Genomic DNA, 17,563 nt, shown 5'->3' with positions numbered 1-17,563 from the left:
ATAACAGCGTCAATACTTCCGATTTTCTAGCACAGGTTAGAAAATAAACTTTCACTTTATTCGCGATCGAGATTCGATACCGTGTAGAAACACGATCGATAATATTTGCTTGTATCGATTAAACATAGGATATCGAAGTAGACGTAAAAGATGCAAGTGAGAAACATCTACAGGAACGTCAGTCGCGGTCGACGGTGCGCGACGTAATGCCGGCGGCGCGGCTTCAGCCGCGTGTTCCGCGTAAGCGGCCCGGGGCAACCTAAGCCTTGCAATTCCAACGCTCCCCACCGTCGACATCGTCCTCCCGCCGCGCTTCGACAGTCCCATATCCCCACTGTTAGATCGCCCGCCCTCCGATCGTGTGGACTCGTTTGTGACCAGTGTCCGTGTTTTCATATTTCTCGGCTTATTTGTACAAGTTATTTTGATAGAAAAAGTGCGTGGCTAATTTTCAACGAAATTCTAAGCAACATCCAAATACTTGGAATCTGGATTAGTCATGAATTACGATTAAACTGAATGTTATATGATTATTTACTTCGTCGATATGTTTGGTTTGTCATCTTTTTTCCTTAATTGAATGGAGACACGTAAATTAAGGTTAACTAAAAGGTTAAGTAGCGCCACGCCCGGTAGAGAAATATTATAATCTCGATCGATTGGACGTTCGATAATCGCTAGCTATGATTGCGATTCTCGAAGTGAGAGAAGTAAAGAAACAATGGCGTCGTTTCCAGTCACATGTTTCGTAGTTATTATTCGAAATTATAATTTCTTTTGTGCGTGAAATGTACACGAATCTAATAGATTTAAGAACAGAGTGATATTAAGTGTATACGATTCGTAATTAGTTTCTAAAAGAATTATCTAATTCAACTTTTAAAGAAAAGTTCAATAATATGATACTAGTTTAATCGCAAAATGATTACTTGTTTCAATTTTTATACATGTAAAAATAAGAAAAATACGTAATAATTTTAACGACGTAGAAGAAAAAATTTCATTGAAGGTTATTCATATAATGTGAAAGGTAGGTAAATGCAATATATTTTATTGCTACACTGAATTTACGGAAATTCCTATGTGTCATCATAGTTACTGGCTATAATTGTATCTATTTGTAAATCTATTAGCATATTCAAGCAGTTAATTTTATATTCGATTATAACCTGATTCGATCAATTACTATTAATATATTTTAAACATATATATAAATAAAATAACAGTATGACATTCGATGTCCAACTAATTCATAGCAATTAGTCATAACCTAATCTTTTTGTTAGTTATAACACCGATAAGGAAAAAATAAGTAGTATCGTCGAAATTCCCTATGTTATCATATTATTTTCAAAAATGGGTCAATCTTTCATCACACTCGCGATATCGTAATCGTATTGTTGTTGGAATTTCTTATCCTTTTTTGAAATAATATACCGATAGTCGAAGATAGCGATTCCTACATGGAATATGAGAATAATATTTTTGCGTATTTTCAGAAATGGAAATAAATCATCCCATACAATCATCCAATACAGGCAATACAGAAACATAATCAAGCAAATCTATCTCAAATCGTTTCTCTTTTTTTTTTGCACTGGTCATATCTAATGCTTATACTAATGTTTCAAATGATGTTTGATTTTTCGAAATATTCGAAAAATTCGAAAAATGAAAAAATAAAAGTAAGGAAGTGTTTCAATTTTTGAAGGTAAATAGATAATAGAAAAATAGATAGACTATTGAAATACGACTTGTAGGAATTAAAAAGGGTAACTTTTCCAGGTTGGCAAGATCCAAGTGATAATCCAGTACTTCAGCAAGGCGTAACAAGTGTCTGTGTGACGTCACGCGGCTTTCTGGAGGCGGAGCCTGTGATTGGGGGAGCAAGTGGGGGTGGGCTCTCCCGTATCGTGGATCGTTTGCCCCACCCTCGGGATTTTGTTCCTTCGTACCACCGCTACTTTCAACCTCCTCCTTTTCTCTCCCTCGATCTCTTTTCCTCTCTTTTGAAGTTTGTTCGGTGACCCCCCACCAACCTGTACTCCACCAGGTAGGAAGCTGTTACCTGTGATAGCCATTGCAAAATGCAATCCAGATGGAACTTATAGAACTGTATATTTGATATATTTTTCTGTAAACTGGCGCCAGACTGCTAATAAAGGTGCAAGGTTTTCTTTAAGCGAAACTCAATCTAATTTTATTGCTTGATCATATTATAACGATCCTTTACAACTTTCCTTATTAAAACTTACTTCTTTCAATTTTCAGTTAGAAGAAATCCAGAATTCTTTAAGAAATTCCTCAACAAATCTCAATTCCTCGAGAAGCCATTCATCATTTGAAATTATTGAGAAAATCGTCAATATCCGACAAAATGCATGTTACAAATCGATGTTCCTTGTATTTGTACCTTCGTTGGAAAGATAAGAATTTGATAGCAAATAGTTCAAATGGTAAGGATTTTCTGAGAATATGTAATACATGAAAAAACAGTATAAGGTGCTTTAAAGGTCTCCACCGACATGTTCCCGCAACGCTACCGTTTATTGCACTGTGGTCTGCTAAAGTGCAATCGAGGAAGCAAAATGCGGTTTCACTCGTTCGTGCGGAGCTCGCAAGAATGTAATTAACCTCTCGGAAGTGGCACGGTGCTTTGACCCGTGGCCGATTTTACCTGCGTTTTCTTATCTCTCTGTCTTTAAAAGCGAGAAGCGCGGTCGAGGGACACCTCGTCGATCGGTTTTGTCGGTTCACACCGATCTACCGCAAAAATCGGGCTGCGTGTCGTGTCGTGAAACCGCAATTACTTACGCGAAAGACACCGGTCAGATCTATCGCAGTTGTCACGTGTGTTGCATATAATTACGATATAATTTCGATTGTTTCTCGTATTTGACTGTTTTAATTTTCAAGCGTCTCTTCAATTTAATTGATTTGTTTCTTATATAATAGAAAATTCTATTTACATAATCGTGTAATATAGATATAAGGGGCATATTTTATTAGCAATCGCATCGATTTGTTTAAGAGAGTAGAATTTTATTAATTAAAATGCGACATTTTCCGAGTATTATAAGATTAACAAATCTTGAAACGAGGTGAGCGAGATAACAGATTAACGATAGAAGGAAAAACAGAAACATTTTTTTTTACGCTTTTTATCAGGATGACGATATCGCTCGGAAACGAGTGACTTCCAGCGCCACCGGAAGGGCTTCGTAAGACATGCTTATCGATAGTTTCATTCTCAGAAAAAGTGTCTCGTTATAGAAAGGACTTTCCTTTAATAGCATCCTGTTTTTGGTAATCGACAATAACGCGATACGTTCAACCTCGTTAATCATCTTTAGTTTAGAGATCTGTTCCTTTAAGCCTGAAATTATATTCAGAAGTATTTTGTAAAAAGTATTTATATAATTATGAAAATATTAAAATATTTTTTTTCAAATTCATAAGTATCTTGATAACTAATGTTAAATTTTAATTTAAAATTTTTGAAAATATTGGATGAAACTTTATCAATGTTTTGCGAGGATCTTTTTATTGTAAGGGTCAGAGTGAAATTTTATTTCAAAGTAGGGACCGTATAATCAGATGTAAGTTAATCTGCCTTTTGCGCAAAAGCCGAGATAATGAACTATAAATAAGGGAGAAATACTTAAGTGGACAGCCGCACTTACTGACCCTTCGTAATTAAAATCCCGTCCTAAATCAGGACTAGGGACACGATTAGACGATTTCTCTTCCTCTGTTCTGTAAAATCCAAATCTGGGATCCTTAGCTCTTTCAATCCTTCGTTCTTATATTCGCGTATCGTTCAATATCAAACAATATGTATTTTATATATATTTTATTTTTAGTTAGAAATGTGTATTATCGCAATCATTCGAATTCCTCAATTGAAACCTCAATTGAAAGAAATAATTAAAACTTTAATAGTTTATCGTTCTTGCAAATCCATAGAAACGCTTTTGATAATACATAAAGTTTAAAATTGTTTTTTGATTCGCGACGATAATTGTTTCATGATACTAGTATTTCCATTAGATGAAACAAGCAAAAGTGGTGGACTTTCGTGACTATGCGAAACAATCTATGCCGTTTCCGTCGATGCAATTTCGCTTCCGTTAATCCAATTGCAAAGCGTGCAGCTAATAATACTCGCTGGGGTGGCCACGCGATTATAGAAAGGGGATGCAGTCAAGGAATATAACAAGCATATGAAAAAGGGTCGATTTAGGAGGCAAATGACTGTACGATTATCATTATTATAATATTTTTAATTTGGCAAACAGCTGTTCTTTTTTATATCAGTTATCATAATGTATGTGTGTAAGTTTTATACATATATATACATTGTGGTTTGAATAAAATTCGAAGAAAAATATGAGAAAAACAAAGTATATAAATATCGTAATAGTATTGCAATTTTTAAATTATTTGTATAATTTTAAATTTCGTTGTGATCGTTTACATTCCCTTTAATACGTATAATTAGTTTAAATCCGTGATTTAATAGGTCGAAATAAGGTAGAAATTAACTATAAAGGACAGGAAATAACGCAAAGGGAAGTGATAATTATAGGTATGACAAGCCGAAATCTCGACTTCTGCTATATGAAACGAATGAAGGTACAACACATACATGTACTATTATCTTCCACCCTTCCACCCCTTTTAGCTGCCCATACTTTCCACGACCACCGACGTAGATATGTACGTCCACCCTTGTATAGTCCGTTAATAAGCTTAATAAACCCCCTGTGCGACTACCTCTCTCTAGTGTCCACAGTATTCTAGATTCCGAGGATACAGGGATGGCTCTTGATTCTCGGTCTTCGATAAATTATATTTGGTATTTCGACCATCCGTTCTATCTAATATCCTTAGAGAAAGTATGTTTGAAATAGTTTTTAAACATCTTTGAATCCAGTTTTCTTCTAAATTTTCAAGTATATTTCGCATAAGATATATAAAAACTTATTGATTTTTTATTTATACGTACTTTTACTTTATTTTTCATAAAATTAGAATGTATTTTTGCATCTTCAAATATCAAAAGAAAAATAAATCAAATGATTTAATAAAAATAGAGTAATAAGTACATTAGATTGAAGTATAATAATTTGATTATAGAGGACAATAAATTATGGAACTATACCATAGAAATTTATCGTTTCTACCTCCCTGCACTTACTAAATGTGGAGTGAAAGCCCGATGTGGTCCAGCTTTGAGGAGGACATCAAAAGGATAACAATACAGATGTGAGACATACCCTTCCTATTCTGTTCTCATACGCTTTATGTTGGGGAAAACGAGCTTAAAAGCACCAGCTTTACCACTCGTTCCAACGGGAAAGCGTAAATTAAGAACATCCGAACAGAACATTAAATGAATTTGGTCTAATTTGGAAATGGATCGTATACGTATTAAGTACAATCAGTAACTAGATTCCAACTCCATAACAGGATTTCGTTATGCATAAAAAAAAAGTTAATAATATATGAAATATATTTTTTTTATTATCTTTTGGGACAAATATACATATCCTTTAGAAAGTTTTAAATAGTATTTTAATAATATTTAAAATAATATTTAAATATTATTATATACAAATTAATTATCTAATTCTTTATTTAGATTATTATTAATATTAAGATTTAACTTTAGGCTTTAATTAGAACTTGAATCAATAAGATAAATATAATGTTAAATATTTTTTTTTTATCATTTATATTGATAATAAAAAGAAATTTAATTTTTATATATTATAAGTATTTAGGAATTTAATTTATCAGTAATAATTAATAAATAAAATTAGTTGAAATCATTCTACACGATTATTTTGAAAATATTTCTTAAAATATTTAAAATCGTTTATTCGTGTTTATATATATATATACATATTTCATCGTGTAAAAATTAAAACATTAAATATTTTTTACAGTCTTTTGATAGAAATATTTCACAATGAATATTTCATTGATTAAATAAGAAAAATTTCTATGATAAATGATACTTTAATTTTCTACACGATTTTGAATTTGGCGGGAGTGTTGTATTACTTCGACCAAATAGAACTCCATACGGGCGCCACGCATCACTCTGCCGGTAGAATTCGTAGCGATAAGACGTGTCGCTCCGCGAAACGAAAACAATTTCAACTGCGTAGTATGTTTCTACTACCGTTCCTGTTACCGTTTATAGGTATTATTATTCTTATTTAAGTTTATTTAATCATTTATTAAGAATTATTATAACAAAATTTTATAGTTTTATTATTGTTCATTTGTTAGTTTGTTGTTAATTGTCTAGTTTGGCTTTTTAGGGTTATCGATGATTTGTACAATGAACTTTTCAAACAAAATTTAACTCTAGTTATTATTTTATTTTGTTATAATTGATCATAGTTTTATATATTCAAAGTTTCCAAATTTTTGATTTTCTTTTATACAGATTATTGATTGCTTGTAACTATATTCGAAGAAATAGGATGCCAATTTAAAATATGGACGCCATGATGATTTTCAACCAATTGAAATAATCAATTCTGCTCTTCGAGAATACAGGTTAATCTTTAATTTCCAATAAAATAGGTATATAAAAATATATATATATGCTTTTTTTTTATTAGACTATTAATAATAATTATATCAATTATATATTTAATATACAATTGATATACATAAATTTGAAGTAATTTATACAAGTGATATTTAATATAATTATTCTAAAAATGTAATATTTAAATAAGAAATTGGTTCGTTTTTACTTTCCTTTATGTTTTGGTCAAAAATTTCTTATAAAACTTTGTCTTGTTGACAAGTTGTTTTGCTTTCATAGACATATTTCGACGCAATTGCGGTGTTATGTTTTTCTATCCACTCCACTACTCTACTAATATATTTCACTTTCAAAGAATTGTTGTGACCGCGTGCAAAACGGTTGATAGATTCAGTGTTTACTACGTAACAGTATTTTTGCTACGTAATAATATTTTTCAGCGCACAATAGCTCTGAAAAATATGAAGAAAATTTAATCACATTAGTTATGTACAAAATTAAAATCAATATTTGTTCAATGATTGTAACGGATATATCGATAGTCTTTTATTTTTTTTTTTCGTTAATAACTATTTTTGATATACGTTAAAATTAATCCATCGAAAAAATGGTCATGAATCATTCAAAAATCATTCATGAATCATTAATTATTAAATAATTAAACCTTTTATTTCATTTAAATATTTATATTAAAATTCCAATTTTTTTATTTTCATACTTTATTAGAATTTCAATTTTTATTATTATATACATATGATATTTTATCTTTCATTATTTCAATATTTTTAAATAATTTTTTTTATTTTTAAATAAATTGTGTTTTTAATTATGATGTTGCATGTTTTGTTGCAGATATTTTCCAACCTCCAATGATTCACTCTACGATGATTTCTCGATGTACATTGTAGTATCAATGGCAATATTTTTCGCATCTAATGGTGAGTCCCATGTATTTTTATTTCTCCTGTCAATCATGTCGTTATAGGAAAGATCCGAATCGACACGAGTGATTGCTTTTATATATAAAATTTTATACGAGCACATACAATGATTGGTGATATTTATTACCGTGAATTTTATAATTTCTTTTTTTTTTATATTTATTAAAAAAGAATAAGTTTTCTTATTCTTCATATCGCGTTTTAATATTTGTAATTACATATATAATGGCAAATCATTTTTTTATTATGTTCATTTTAGTTTGTAATATTTTTCAACTTATATATGTTTTGGCTTATCATTACAATTTTGTATGTGTTTGGATTGATTACACGTTGAATTAAAATAAAATAATTTCGGTTCTTTATTATCCATGAAAAATTAATTAAATTAATGTCGCATCCTAATTATTAATTAATATTGCAAAATTATCTCGTTTCTCGTTTTTATTATAAATTGTTATAATTGACATATTTAAAAGTTTAAAATATAATATTTCGAATTAAATTTATTAAAAATCGGCAAATTAATAAATAAATTATCGCGTATGATATATAAGAAAATGAAATAAAGTATGTTTATTTAAAAAATAATTTACTTACTAAAAAAATTATATCGTTCGTAGATAACATCGTGTTATCATGTAATTCTAATTTTCTACATGATAAAACATACTGATATTTATGAATAAGACACGCATTTTAAATATTCGAAAATATTCATATTAATTAGTATAAAATACAAAATTCCTGCATGATTTTAATTTACTGGAAATCGAACACGCGTAGCTTGAAAACGTATAAACGATAGGGAGAACGATTCGAATCAGAACTGTTTTTTCCCATTTGGTAAGCGTAGCTTGATGGGTAAGGTTGTATCGGCCGTGTCTAACCGGTAAGAAAATGAATATTTTTATTTGAAATATTGAAATTTCAATATTTCGCCAGTAATTTATTAATTTTTTAACATATTAATTTTATATATTGATATATAATTTTATAATTCATTAAATTATCAACTTTATATGAAATTTTAATTCATCACCCCATTGATATAGTAGGTAACTATCTTAAATTTGAACATTGCTTTACCGATAGAAAGCGGATCCAAATAGGTAGTTTCCGTTTTGTCCTAAGATATCGCTAGAGTCTTCATCCGGTAGTTTAAGCATAGAAATTCGTTATGCGCATTTTTAAAACAACTTCTCTCTCAAAGTTCAAAATTTTCAAACTTTTATTCATAACAGATCGTCAATTTTTATTCCATCGTTCGAAATAATTTAAAATTCACTGCCCGTATCAATCGTAATATTTTCGGTAAAAATTTCACTAAAAATATTTTTCCAATCATCTATCCAATCGTCAATCTCACAATCATCATCGTATCAGGAGATATACAAAGATGAAAAAGGAAATAAAAAAAAATAAAAAAGACAAGAATGTTTTTTTTTATTTTTCATTCAATGTAACCCTTAGTTGTTCCAAACAGTAATAATAGATTTGTTGGAGGATACACCTACTCCAACTATCGAGCACAGTTTTTCCTTTCTCTCGAGACGCACACACTAAATCGCCGGATCTCCTCCCTGTCCTCCCTCTCCTGTCTTTCCCCCGCCAGGGGCATAAGCCACATTATACGATATCCGAGAAAATCGAGAGCACATCCTGGCCAAGGAATGCGCGCTGAGCCCCGGAGCTAACAATGGGGGCCAGGTTTTGCGCCATTATGTCGCTGGGGGATCGCATTACCGGCCGATACGATCGCGCGCTTTCAGCAGCTTTCAGATCCTATCTTTGGATATCTTTTTCCCTCTCGGTGAACGCAGCCTGGCCGGAACCACTGAATTTCGCAACGGTCTTGAAATCGAGGGTAATTACGCAGATTTACCCTCTTCGCTCCTTTTTTTCCACAACTTCTTTTCAAAACTTCCTTCTCCTCCGTTCTCGTTCATTCTTCTTTCAATGTCTCCCTCCCCCTCTTCCTTCCCGGACACGCGTATCAGCAACGATCGTTGGGCTGTATAAGGGATAAGCTTGTAAATTAGAGAAGAGTTGAACGTGGAATTTGCTCGAGGATAGGAAAAAAATAAAAGGTCGTTTTTTTATCTTGCGTTCTTAAGACGAGAATAAATTTTCGATCGATTTCAACGTTAAACTTCTCTTCGTTTCCAACCGATCTCTTTCCTTCTCTCATCTAGATACGAATACGAATACACTTGGAATTATTCCCCATTAAAGTATCGGACTTCTTTTGGTCCGTAGTCAGATTGTCAAATTACTGTGAAGCCGGTTTTAAATGCGCCTCTGTGTATTTTGCCGGTACGGAAACGACATTATTGGGCGATACGATCGCGCGCGCTTTTAGCAGCTTTCAGATTTTATCGGTGTTATGCATGAATAGTCGATTTTTTTCGGCTCGCGAAACCATAGAGCAATTGGTTCGCAACCAGAGCGAAATACCGGAGAGCATGCCGATCGGTCAGCCCGTCTGTGTTTCCTCTGTTTTCCACCGTTTCAATATCGACACGGCCTCCCACCTTCTCGCTCGTTCCGCGCTCGATCTCGCTCTGATCTTTCCAAGGATTCGATAATCGCGCTGCAACGAAAGGGGATCTCTCTCTCTCTCTCTCTCTCTCTCTCTCTCTCTCTCTCTCTCTCATCGTGGAGCAAATTTTTCGTTTTCGATTATTCTTCTTCGATCGCTTGATGCGTATTTAAACGTATTTTCTCGCTTTCTTTTTTTTTTCTTCCTTTCTTTTTTTCTTTCGAATCCTTCTATTTTCTTCTTAACGATCATAGGTATATCCGGCACGGAGGAGAAAGAAGGTTAAAAAATTCTGCGAACATTCTTGCCGCTTACTTTTTACCTCATCACGCCAATAATCCTCGAAGATTTGTCCGCAATTTTGGTCCGTTCCTGGACACAAAGCATCGATAATGGGTCGGGAAATAGGGTTTCCAACAAGAAATCGCGACATCACGGTTCATTATGACGCTTTTTGCGATCGATCCTTTTCGGTCGTGAGTTTTTCCACGACTTTTTCCGCGAGTTTTTCCCCATGGTGACGCGCGTGCGCGCGCGCGCGCCGGAAATCCCAAAGGTCTACTTGGTGCGAGCGGCGGAGAAACGGAGAGGAAAAAAAAAAGGAGAAAAAAAAAAAAAAGAAAAAAAGAAAAATTCTTGCCCTGCCGGCCGCAGGGACTTTATGATCCTAATAAAAGAGCCGCAGAGGTGGCTAGCAGGAGAAGGAAGGAAATTCGTCGGTGTGTACGCGCCTTTTTAACCCGAAGAATCCCATAAAAATTAAAAGCATCGTCGGTGCGCCAAAACCTATTGTCCTGCGGCTGCTTCGTTCCTTCCGCAGCTTCCAGTGTTTTCTTCTTCTCGCCAACTTTTTTTTTTTTTTTGCATCCGCAAGAAAAAAAAGTGATAAAGGAAAGAAAAAAAGGGATCGGAGAAGAGGCAAACGCGAACGAAGAGGTGCGCGTTGGAAAAAAAGAAACTAGTGGAGAGCGGTGAGATAACACGTTGCTTGTTCGACGAGTAGCAGAAAAAAAAGAAAGGAAAGAAGGAAAGAGAGAGAGAAAGGACAGAGAGAAAGGAGAAAAAGCAGTCGGATCGAAAAAGCAAAAAAAAAAAAAAAAAGAAAATTCAAGGAAGGAAAAAACTAGTGACGAAAAAAAAAAAAAAGAAAGAAAGAATTGTCTTTTTCCGGACTGTAAAAACGAAGCAATCGTTGTAACTCCGTAAATCGTCACCTCGGTCGTATATCACCCGCTTGAAAAATAATATCCGCGTTTCCCCCCTCTCCTCCGCTCCTTTTTCGTCACTTTTTTTTATTTTTTTATTTTTTTATTTTTTATTCTCTCTCTCTCACTCTCTCTCACTCACTCTCTCCCCCTGCCCTCTCGCTACTCCGTTTTTCCCTCCCTCCCTCCCTCCCTCCTCCCGCCAGTTCTTTTTTCCTCCCCTTCGTATCGTATAGTATCGTATCGTATCGTATCGTTTGCACGTTGCCAACGAACACGTCGATTTCCTTTTTCTTCCAAAGCGCCGCAATCGCCCCTTGGTTCGCGCGCGACACTTGAAATTCTAATTCATGCAAATTCACCGTCTAACGGAGTAGAAATGTTTCCCTTGTATTTTAATGAAAATTTACCGCCCTCCCCCTCCCCCTCCCCCGGCCCCTTTTTCTCCTGCAATCTCGAGCTACCTCTCGTGGCCACTCTCTTCGACGAATATGAAACGACGCGTGCCACCGCCGCTCGCGCGATCGCCATCCTATACTCGAATCAATTTTCACGATGTTCATTCCGAAGGGAACGACGTTGCCGCGCATTTCGCCCTTCTCAACCACGCGCTCGGCCCAAATCTTCACTCTTCCGGCTCCCTTCCATTCCTTTTTCTTCCATCCTCGCTCCAGTCTTTTCGAATTCGACTGGGGATTAATTTCTTTTTTTTTCTTTTTTTTTGCAATGAGGGAAGATGAGAAGATTTCATCGAGATGTTGGAACGTTGGCTGTTTATCGAGCTCGGTCTAATTTTTTTGAATTTTGTCGACAACGTAAACGGAGCTTGCCCCATTTTTGAGATATTGGAATTGGAAATAGATGTATAGAATTCTATCGCATAGAGGACGTACAGCTGATGATGAAATTTATGAATCTTTCCGATCTTCCTATCCGAGCTCCTTTTTTTTTTCTTTTTTTCTTTCTTTCTTTCTCTCAGAACTCGATCACAAATTTATTCACGGAGTTTGTTTCCTCCGCCTCGCTCGCGTGGAAATGTCTTTGCGCGAGAAAAGTTTCGATAGAAAAAAAGAAAGAAAAAAAACGCGGCTCTTTCTTGTGCGATGCGTACGCGTTTCGAGTTCTGCTAATCAAACGATGAATTAACCCTTCCTACCTTTTTTTTTCTTCTTCTTCTTTTACGATAATATCTGGAGTAACGTAAAGAGCGACAAAAGAAACGATGCAAATTTCTATAAGAAAAAAAAAAAAAAAAAAAAAGAAAGAAAGAAAAAAAGGCGAAAAGAAGATATTTAAGATACACGCGTTCCCTGATTAGAAAATCAGCATATCGTCGGAACGAAATCAGAACGGATTCTTCTTTTTTTTTTTTTTTTCTTTCTTTCTTTTCTTGAACGCGAGATAGACATGCAAATGGCTTTTGACCGAAACGAAGTAAGGCGGGATGAATTCAATTCCGTTGGATGAAGAGATACGCTTTTTATGGGTGTCACGTATGCTCTGGAAAAGTTCTAATCGATCGACAGCTCTGTTTCAAATTGCGTGTGTGCGCGTGTACACCCATATACGTGTATATACATGCATATATATGTGTATATATATACATATATCTATCTATATACATATATATATATATATATATATATATAGACTTGTCCTCCCTTCCCTTCGTGTCCGCGGGATCCGTGTTTAGAACTGTACGAAGAGGAATCGAGTGATCTACTGCTTTTAGGTTGTGTTTACGCGACGATCAGCGCCGCCAATTTCCCCCGGAGTTTCCACGGAGAAAGCTTTCGAAATGGACGTGCAACAGCTGTTACCGTCACTCCTGATGGAAACTGGCACGCGTTACTCCTCTATACAACGTTCAACGAGCACGTACGACTTATGCCTGCTACGAACGACAGTTATTGATTGTTGCACGCCCGTCCCTGGCCTTGCACCGGGTCTTGCCGCCACTTCCACTCCACCACTATTTTTTTCCCCTCCTTATCTCGTTTCATCCGTCCTCCCATCCCGTTTCTCTTATTCTCCGCGATTGAAAGACGAGAGGATCTCGATATATTCCTATCTGTACACGATGTAGCTCGTATTGGAGATTTAAATCGCTGCGAAATTGCGAGAGACAGAGAGAGAGAGAGAGACTGAAACCTGTCGAAAGTTTAAAAAGGGAACGGAGGTCGTGTCCGCAGCGGTTAGCCGAAACGAGCGGCGACGAATCGAGAAACCGGATGCTGTCGGCGCGACGACCCTCGGCTGACGATTCGCAGACACTTTCGAGCCAACTGTTCGACGACAGTTGCGACAACAAGAGGGGCACGCGCGTCTCTGAGCCGGAAGGGGCCCCCTGCGACTCTTCTCTCCCCGGCTTAGAAAACCAATTAACTTTCGACCATTCTTTCCACTGATTAATTTTCTTCCTGCGAAAAGAGGAAGAGAAAGAAGAGAGAGAGAGAGAAACGGAAACAAGGAGACGAGTGAAGATGTATCGAATCGAAATGGTCGAGATTCGGTTGAAAGAGGGAAGGTTTTTCTAAAAACGAACGTTTTGAAATCGCTTTCTTCGCGATTCGATTCGATGGTTTTACGATGACTGGGTTTTGGTAAACAGGTAACGAAAGGATCGTCCATTGTCCCTGGCAGTGAGTAGCGATCAGGACGCGCGGTGTTTGTAGACAGGGCACAGTCAGGCCCCCTATCCTGTCGTTTCTTTTTCTTTTTTTTTTTCTTTTTTCCTCTTTTCTCTCTCTCTCTCCCCCCTTCCATCGGATCTCTTTCAACGTCTCACTCTCACGAGCCAGCTCCATCCACGGTAGCCACGGCGTTGACACGCAGGGTGACAACATAAATATAATGTCACGCTCCTGCGCTCGCCAATGGCGGATCCTTCTCTCCAAGACACTGTTGTTCGGGGAGGGGACGAGGTTGGAAAGGTTTCAGCTCCCCTCCCCCCTTTCATTCATCCGAGGATACGACGAACGACGATCTTTATGGGGCACATGAAAAATGAGGTTAGCATTTATCGCTTCTCCTCGCCCTTTCTCGCTTGCGTTCTTCTTCCTCGATGCGTGTCGTGGAGAAAACCGGCGGCGAAGCGCCTCTCAATATTTTGGCATTCTCTGTTCGGTCGGGATGTACACGCTCCTCGAATCGTTGGGGAAGAAGACGGAGGTTTTCGATTCGAGTTTGGAAGGAAGGAGGGGGGACTTGATTTCGTGGAATTTTTACATGCACCTGTGTAGATATAGATGGAAGAGCCATTCGATCGTCCACTCGCGAGCGTGAATTCGGCAAGGAAGTTGGCAAAGGAATCGAAATTAAAATTTGGTAAAAATTTTTCGAACGTCTCGACGACATTCGCAGCGGTACACGGATCCGCTTCTCGCGCGGATGCTCGAGAGAGATTTTCGGTATTCACGCGCGCCTTTGTCCTCCCCCCTCCCTTTTTTTCACCGTACGAGCACTCGACGGGCATTATGGGGGGTACCGCGGATGAAATGCGGTGAATGGCCCGGCGAGCCCAATTATATATCCGGCCTATTTGGACCAGAAAGGAGCGGAGTTTCTCTTTCGATTCGGCCGTGCAAAGGGAGCGCACAATGACATCCGTGACATCGTTTACGCGCACCCCCCGTGGCCTGCCACGGGACCAATGGGCCCCATGCCGCATCGAGGACACGCTGTGCGACGAGACATCTTCATTACTCTGTGGCCGTCCGACCCATTCTCCCAAGTTTCGCAAAAGAGGCGAAATCTTTATTATCTTTCTCCTATCGATCATCGCGCGAGAGATCGAACACCTTTTCTCTTCTTTCTTCCGTCGAACAATCGCTCAAAGATTCGACGAGAAGAAACGACGAGAAGGGGGGAAGGTAGAGGTTTCGAAAAGTTGATGAAATCGTATCGCGCCTCGGTTTCACCGTGGAGAGAATCGGCGACGGCTTCGTTGCGGCCGTATCGATGCCACCTGGAGCACGGCGAGGGGTTGGCGTCCGCGAGGGGAAGAAAGATAGGGAGAGGGAGAGGGTTAAAGGCGACGAAGAGGGTCGGTGGTGCGGTGCCTTGGTGGCCACCGGTGCGGTACAGCTTCCTCCGCGTAACGAGGGCCGACCTTTATGACCCGTAAAGATACGTGGCGTCCAGTTTGCCCTCGCCTCCCTTCCACCCAGGGCCATTGCACCCCGCCGAGTTTCGCGCGATAACCGTGCGATAGAGGCTTGCCGGCGTCACGTTGAACTCACGTAGGGGCATTCTCGACCCCTCGAGACGGCGAAATCTCCAACGGGGCTTCTACGGGAGGCGGTACCAACCCTCTCGTCGATCGACCGCACTCCTCCCTCCCCCTCTCGCATCCACAATTCCCCCGGGGACAGTTTCATAATGCCCGACCCGTGATTGTGCGTGATTGTTCGAACACAAGCGTCGGCTCCGGCTGTTCGAAACCATTTTTATTTCCGCTTCCAGCCTTTCCTTTTTAATCCAGGCCGAGGGGAGGGAAAGGCAATGGGATTATCGGCTTCGCTACCGAAAAAAAGTCTTGTTTCTTGCTTTCCCCCCTCTCTTTCTTCCTTACTTTCTTTCTTTCTTGCTCGGAGGTAAAGGGATGTTTGTCCCCGAGTTTTTTGGAACTTTAAGTTGAGGGGATTAAGGGGAGTCGGAGGAAGAGAGATATGGACGAAGAACAAGCGGAATCGTAAACATCCGATCGATGACGGATATAGCTTTCTCCTTGGATATTAGAGATATTAATATAAGCGGTGATAGTGATTGGAAAGGTATCGGAACGAAAGGGGGAGGTCGGTTTGAAAAATACTCGGGCGAGGAATGGCGCCCTTGCTGAAAACAGGAAGGCAGGGAAGCTGTAACTTCCCAATTTGCCGGTGAAGTATTAGCAATTTTTTCCTTGCGGGATGGACGAGAGGCGTTGAGAAAATTAGGGTTGCATGGGTCGGTATGGGAGCTAGATCTGGCTGATGAAAGGGTGTAGCGGGGTGTGTAGCTGCGAGAGCAATCGTGAATCAAAATTAGCCGCTCTTGTAGAGGAAAGGGAAAGGTAGAAGAGAGAGAGAGAGAGAGAGGGATACTCGAGTGTCGAAGGTTCGCGAGTTCGAAGGGTTGCTGACGCAGAGTTTGCAGTTCACTGTATAGCGGACTCACCCCCTTTGACCCTGTTTCCGCGTCGTCGAATTCCCCGTCTTTTCTACTCGTCCACTCCGAAATTACAGGCTGGAAGGCGGTGTAAATCCCGTTGCATCGATAGGAAATAGATCTCCCCGTCTAGGAAACGATGCATGCAACTTGATTAACCCCCCTCCCCCCTATTCTCGTTTTTACGTCGCCGCCTCCCGTTCTTCGCTTTGTCGAAGAAAACGTCACCGTATAACACAACATTAAGCGAAACGACCCCATCCATCCTCCTCTTTTCCATATCAACATCCTAATAAAACCAAATTTCTCTTCGATCCCTCTTTTTCCCCTCCTTTTTCCCAAAATTCCAAAACATGGCGTAACAATTTGGAAGAAAGAAGGAGAAAAGGAAGGGAAGAAAGGAAAAAAAGGAATCGGTTTTGATTCGCCTTGGCCATCGTTCGATCGACTAATTAACACGTATATATATATAATATTCACGTAGGAGGGGGAGGAGAGAAGAAGCTTTCTCGAGAAAAGCGGGCGAGAAGTAGCGGAGCGTTAAGTCGAGACGCATTAATTGGAGGATGTGATCTCTGGTCGTTAGTCGAAAAATCCGTTTATCCGCGCTACACCGTGCTTCCTGTTGTGCAGAAACAACTCCTTCCTTCTTTTTTTCCTCTCTCTCTCTCCCTCCCTCCCCCTTGCTCCCTCCCCGCCTCCCTCCCTCCTCCATCCCCGCTACACCGGGTGACAGCGGGTGACGGGAATATTCCAGCGTCAAATACATCCGCGCTGTTGTACGCGCGCACACGCGCGTCCACCGAAACAATCCACCCCTCCGACACGCAACGCCGAATGTCCACCCCCGTGTCCGTACGCGGCTCGGCGTCACGCAGACCAGCGCCGGGGACCAGCGTGGTGGTACGTACATACGCCGGGCGAACGGGGTGGAAACAGAGGGAGAGAGGGAGGGGGCGAGGGAGGAGGTATTGAAATTAGCCGACCGGTCGCTAGTGATGGCCGTTCGATCCTCTCTGTATCGCGAGTTCAAGTAATTTAGCGAGTTCTCTCCACGCTCAAGTAATTTAGCCGAACGTCCACTCGTCGCTTTGAATGTTACTTTAATTGGAAAATTCTTGCCGATCTTGCGAATATTTCTCGGATCTGTTTTTCGACC

General features: G+C 38.7%; 1 protein-coding gene and 1 long non-coding RNA gene across 11 annotated transcripts in view; both read left to right on the top strand.

Annotated features, from left to right (window-relative positions):
* The first annotated feature begins 893 nt into the window (after positions 1-893).
* LOC133665610 (uncharacterized) lies at positions 894-5,532 on the top strand. 3 transcript variants are annotated; one of them, XR_003698434.2, is made up of 5 exons: positions 894-1,030; positions 1,500-1,711; positions 1,786-2,164; positions 2,272-2,456; positions 2,514-5,532. It is a non-coding gene; the product is annotated as an uncharacterized LOC133665610 (long non-coding RNA). The 3 variants fall into 3 exon arrangements; XR_009832612.1 differs by having other exon boundaries at positions 2,272-5,532; XR_009832611.1 differs by lacking the exons at positions 2,272-2,456; positions 2,514-5,532 and having other exon boundaries at positions 1,786-2,188.
* Positions 5,533-6,086: 554 nt separating this feature from the next.
* LOC108001029 (protein lozenge-like) overlaps positions 6,087-17,563 on the top strand; it is an 86,994-nt gene continuing 75,517 nt past the window's right edge. For 4 of the 8 annotated variants that reach the window (XM_062084744.1, XM_062084742.1, XM_062084743.1 and 1 more), the window contains exons 1-3: positions 6,088-6,211; positions 6,461-6,600; positions 7,421-7,506. The gene's annotated coding sequence lies outside the window, so the exon portion shown is untranslated. Of the gene's footprint in view, positions 6,212-6,460; positions 6,601-7,420; positions 7,507-17,563 lie in introns of all 8 variants that reach the window. The other 4 variants (XM_062084739.1, XM_062084730.1, XM_062084732.1 and 1 more) reach the window with 3 other exon arrangements.

This window comes from Apis cerana, linkage group LG14 (genome assembly GCF_029169275.1).
Source record: "Apis cerana isolate GH-2021 linkage group LG14, AcerK_1.0, whole genome shotgun sequence".
In the NCBI taxonomy this organism is placed as follows: domain Eukaryota; kingdom Metazoa; phylum Arthropoda; class Insecta; order Hymenoptera; family Apidae; genus Apis; species Apis cerana.
This window is presented reverse-complemented; position numbering and strand designations above follow the sequence as displayed.